The sequence below is a fragment of the Phyllobates terribilis genome, unplaced genomic scaffold (genome assembly GCF_046119375.1).
Source record: "Phyllobates terribilis strain yellow unplaced genomic scaffold, ASM4611937v1 Scaffold_10__3_contigs__length_209671492, whole genome shotgun sequence".
Lineage (NCBI taxonomy): Eukaryota > Metazoa > Chordata > Amphibia > Anura > Dendrobatidae > Phyllobates > Phyllobates terribilis.
This window is the reverse complement of record NW_027362770.1, coordinates 183,012,980-183,018,979: the sequence shown is the minus strand read 5'-3', so window position 1 is coordinate 183,018,979 and position 6,000 is coordinate 183,012,980.

Below are 6,000 nucleotides of genomic sequence, written 5' to 3'. Positions count from 1 at the left end.
GTTTTTGGCACAAGGTTAAAGGAGGCTGGGATTTTATGAAGCTGGGAAATTTGCATCACCTGGGCTTGCCAAAAGATGATAGTGAACAAGCCATAACCCTAACAGGCTAATTAAGGTCTGAAACCTTGGGCAAAGATTTCTGAGCACACAAATCTCCAAAGGTGCCCAAACTTTTGCATCAGCCCATTTTCCTTTTTGGAATTTTTAAAATGTAAAAGGTGACAATATATTTTCTTTTGCCTAAAATACAAAGGAAATGTATCATCTTTAAACTTTAGGGCTTTTAGAGATAATTTCATCTTCAACTTGCTTAACCCCTTTACCCCCGTGTGTGGTTTGCACGTTAATGACCGGGCCAATTTTTACAATTCTGACCACTGTCACTTTATGAGTTAATTACTCTGGAACGCTTCAATGGATCCCGCTGATTCTGAGATTGTTTTTTCGTGACATATTGTACTTCATGATAGTAGTAAAATTTCTTCGATATCACTTGCGTTTATTTGTGAAAAAATCGGAAATTTGGCAAAAATTTTGAAAATTTCGCAATTTTCAAAATTTGAATTTTTATGCCCTTAAATCAGAGAGATATGTCACACAAAATAGTTAATAAATATCATTTTCCACATGTCTACTTTACATCAGCACAATTTTGGAGTCAAATTTTTTTTTTTAGTAGGGAGCTATAAGGGTTAAAAGTTGACCAGCGAGTTCTCATTTTTACTGCAAAATTTACAAAACCATTTTTTTAGAGACCACATCACATTTGACGTGAGTTTGAGAGGCCTTTATGAAAGAAAATACCCAAAAGTGACACCATTCTAAAAACTGCACCCCTCAAGGTGCTCAAAACCACATTCAAGAAGTTTATTAACCCTTCAGGTGCTTCACAGAAATTTTTGGAATGTGGAAGAAAAAAATTAACATTTAACTTTTTTCACAAAAATGTTACTTTAGAACCAAATTTTTTTATTTTCGCAGGGGTAACAGGAAAAAATGGACCCCAAAATTTGTTGTGCAATTTCCCCTGGGCACGCAGATACCCCATATGTGGGGAAAACTACTGTTTGGGCGCACGGCAGGGTTCGGAAGGGAAGGAGCGCCATTTGACTTTTTGAATGTAAAATTTGCTTCAATAATTAGCGGACACCATGTTGCGTTTGGGGAGCCCCTGATGTGCCTAAACAGTGGAAACCCCCCACAAGTGACCCCATTTTGGAAACTAGACCCCCCAGGGAACTTATCTAGATGTGTGGTGAGCACCCTGAACCCGCAGGTGCTTCACAGAAGTTTATAACATTGAGCCATAAAAATAACATTTTCACATTTTTCCAACAAAAATGTTTTTCTGCCCCCAATTTTGCATTTTCATAAGGGTAACAGGAGAAATTGCACCATACTACTTATTGTGCAATTTCTCCTGAGTAAGCAGATACCCCATATGTGGGCAAAAACCATTGTTTGGGCGCACGGCAGGGATCGGAAGGGAAGGCCATTTGACTTTTTGAATGTAAAATTTGCTTGAATAATTAGTGGACACCATGTTGCGTTTGGGGAGTCCCTGATGTGCCTAAATAGTGGACCCCCCCCCCAGTGACTCCATTTTGGAAACTACACCCCTCCAGGATTTTATCAAGGGATATAGTGAACATTTTGAACCCAGAGGTACGACACAGAATTTTATAACATTAGGTCATCATATTGAATAAGTTGTCGTTAGTCTTGAGCACAAGTGCTCACTATTTGAGTTTGCATTCGGTACTCGGGTATGCACCAAGTATTTCGGGTGCTCAAGTAACATGCACGAGTCCCCACCCCGCATGTTTCACGGTTATTAGACAGCCCAAAAAAAACATATGGGGATCGCTCGTGCATGGCAGGCAATCCCCGCGAGTTTTTTTGGGCTGTATAACAGCTGCAAAACATTTGGGGCAGAGACTCGAGCGTGTCACTTCAGCACCCGCGATACTTGGTGCATACCCGAGCACCCGATGCAAACTCAAGTAGCAAGCACTTGCGCTCAACATTAGTCGCCATATCGTCGTCATTTTTTTCTTTACTTCTGAAAAAATCCCAATCCTAACTTTAGCCCAACCCTAGCCCTAGCACAACCCTAACCCTAGCCCAACCCTAAACCTAGCCAAACCCTAACCCTAGCCCAACCCTAACCCTAGAACAACCCTGACCCTAGCCCAACCGTAACCCTAGCCCAACCCTAACCCTAGCCCAACCTTAACCCTAGCACAACCCTAACCCTAACGCTAGCATAACCCTAACCCTAGCACAACCCTAACCCTAAAGTTTCTTTTTACGCCGTTACTCATACGGTATAAGTGATTAGACGTCTTTATTCTTCGGGTCGGTGCAATTACAGCGATGCCGTTCATATCGGGTTTTTATGATTGACAGCTGTCACACACTAAAAAAAACTTTTTTTTTTGCAAAGACTAGTTTTTGCATCGCCATATTTTGAGAGCTATATTTTTTCCATATTTTGGCCGACAGAGTCATGTGACTGCTTGTTTTTTACATGACAAGTTGACGTTTTTATTGGTACCATTTTCAGGCACATGACATTTTTTGATCACTTTCTATTCCAATTTTTGGGAGGCAGAATAAACAAAAACCGACAATTCAAGAATTGTTTTTTTTGTTTTTTTTATGCAGTTCTACGTGTGGTAAAATTGATAAGGCAGCTTTATTCTTCGGGTCCGTACGTTTACAGCGGTACTGCATTTATATTGTTTTTTTTATATTTTGGTGCTTTTACACAATAAAAACTATTTTATAGAAAAAAGAATTGTTTTTGCATCGCTTTATTCTGAGAGCTATAACTTTTTTATTTTTCGGCCGTTGGAGCTGTATTTAAAGCGGGACAGTTTCATAGGTCAGGTCGTTCCGGACTTGGCGATACCAAATATGTGTACTTTTATTGTTTTTTTTTTTTCATAAGATTATTTATTTATGGGTACAATATATTTTTATTTTTATTATTATTTTTTTTTATATTTTTACAATTTTTTTTTAGCTTTTTTTTTACTTTCTGACATTTTTATGACTTTTACACTTTGTCCCGCTATGGGACTTTCACTTTTTGCAGCCTGATTGGCTGTATACCACAGGAATGCAGAACCATCCCTGTGCTATACAGCCTGTCAGCGCTGCATGGGGAGAAGTTACTTTGGTCACGCACTGCGCATGACCAAAGCAACTTCCTGCCTCCTGGTGACCAGAATGTTGTCATGATGACATCGGGTCACCATGGAAACATCTGGGACCGGACTCAGACGCCGCGGGACGCCGGCAGAGAAGGTAATTATAGTGCTTACCTCCTCTTGCCACCGGAATGCTGCAATCGATTTAGATCGCAGCATTTCGGGGGTTAATGTGCAGGGAGCGGTGCGGGACCGCTCCTTGCATATAGTACCCGGTGTCAGCTGTGACAATCAGCTGACACCAGGCGGCGATCTCGCCTGCACCGCTTGTGTGTGGGCGAAATCGCCAAGGCGTACTAATACGTATCAGGCCCATAAGGCCCAGGGCACAGATACGTATTAGTACGCCATGGGCCAGAAAGGGGTTAACTGTTCACAATAACAGTCATTTTTTTACCTGGGGTTCCCAAACTTTTACATGCCACAGTAATTCCCTACACTGTCTTAAATAGCTGCTCGGTTCCTTCTCAGTCGGTCTACCGGTGACTGACCTCATAGTGCCAGCCAACAGCAACAAGAACCTGTGAGGATCAGCTGTGGCAGATTGGCCATCATTGGTGTGATAGGTCCCATCTTGACACATAAGTACATTTCCAAAGCGCTTTTGAACCTTCTCACATAATGAAATGCGGGGGATGTGGCGAATCATACTCTATTGACTCCCAGTCATAAAGTTTTAAGGGTTAAACTTTTACTTTATAGTTTCTTGCAAATTACTTTACTAACATTGAGTCTCCATATATTACTTTATCATGGTATACCTTTGAGTTTCAGTTGGCTGTTGTTAAAGCTCAAGGCTCAACTTTTATCATTTTAGCATCTTACTGGCCTTTGTTTCCAGTCTACTATCTGTGAAAAGCTTTGACATTTTTGCCACACGTTCATTTTTTTCTAAGAGTATACCTTTTTTCTTTTTTATTAAAGTCTAGTTTAAGTTCCAATTATTATATTGCAAGCTGATTAATTATATCCGTGACCGTACATAGGTCACGATTATATATGAGCCAACCTGCTCAGTACTCGCCCGAGCATCACTGTTCTTGACGAGCTCGTCACTCGGCGAGTATTTCCGGGTTAGTATAAGTATTCCACAACATATATATATATATATATATATATATACACTGTGTTCCAAATTATTATGCAAATAATATTTTCTCAGATTTTCCCAAATTACCTATATGAATTGCAGTCATTGTAATTTTCCAGTCAAATAACTATTAGAGTACAATTGAAAGGTTTTTGCACAAACTGCCTATGATAACAGTATAGTTTAAAAAAAATAAAACACTCAAACTGCACTCAAAATGCATGTTCCAAATTATTATGCACAGCAGAGTTTTCAACCTTTTCATTTTAATAAAGAACAAAAAAATGGTCATTTTTGAAATGATAAGCATTAGCAGGTTATTACACACTGAAATCAAACAGTTTTCAACTCAAAACTTTATTCTAGGTGATGTTACATTTGCACATAGGACCCCTTGTTCGAAAGGAGCTTCTGAACTCTCTCGTCCATTGAATTTGTCAGGTTTTGGATGGTTTCTGCTTCAATTGTTTTGCATGAGGACAGAATACCCTCCCAGAGCTGTTGCTTAGATGTGAACTGCCTCCCGCCATCATAGACACTCCTTTTGATGATGCTCCAGAGGTTCTCAATGGGGTTGAGGTCAGGGGAGCATGGGGGTCACACCATAAGTTTGTCCCCTTTTATGCTCATAGCAGCCAGAGATGCAGATGTGTTATGTGCAGCATGAGACGGGGCATTATCATGCATGAAAATGATCTTGCTGCGGAATGCACGGTTCTTCTTCTTGAACCATGGAAGGAAGTGCTGTTTGAGAAACTCAACATACATTATGGAGTTCATCTTTACCCCTTCAGGGATCCTAAAAGGGCCAACAATCTCTCTCCCCATGATTCCAGCCCAAAACATTACTCCACCTCCTCCTTGTTAGCGCCATAGCCGTGTTTGCATGGGGTGTCCATCAACCAGCCATCCTCCACTCCATCCATCTGGACCATCGAGATCATTTCATGCATGATAATGCCCCGTCTCATGCTGCACATAACACATCTGCATCTCTGGCTGCTATGGGCATAAAAGGGGACAAACTTATGGTGTGGCACCCATGCTCCCCTGACCTCAACCCCATTGAGAATCTCTGGAGCATCATCAAAAGGAGTGTCTATGATGGTGGGAGGCAGTTCACATCTAAGCAACAGCTCTGGGAGGGTATTCTGTCCTCATGCAAAACAATTGAAGCAGAAACCATCCAAAACCTGACAAATTCAATGGACGAGAGAGTTCAGACGCTCCTTTCGAACAAGGGGTCCTATGTGAAAATGTAACATCACCTAGAATAAAGTTTTGAGTTGAAAACTGTTTGATTTCAGTGTGTAATAACCTGCTAATGCTTATAATTGCAAAAATGACCATTTTTTTTGTTCTTTATTAAAATGAAAAGGTTGAAAACTCTGCTGTGCATAATAATTTGGAACATGCATTTTGAGTGCAGTTTGAGTGTTTTATTTTTTTTAAACTATACTGTTATCATAGGCAGTTTGTGCAAAAACCTTTCAATTGTACTCTAATAGTTATTTGACTGGAAAATTACAATGACTGCAATTCATATAGGTAATTTGGGAAAATCTGAGAAAATATTATTTGCATAATAATTTGGAACACAGTACATATATATACACAGTACAGACCAAAAGTTTGGACACACCTTCTCATTTAAAGATTTTTCTGTATTTTCATGACTATGAAAATTGTACATTC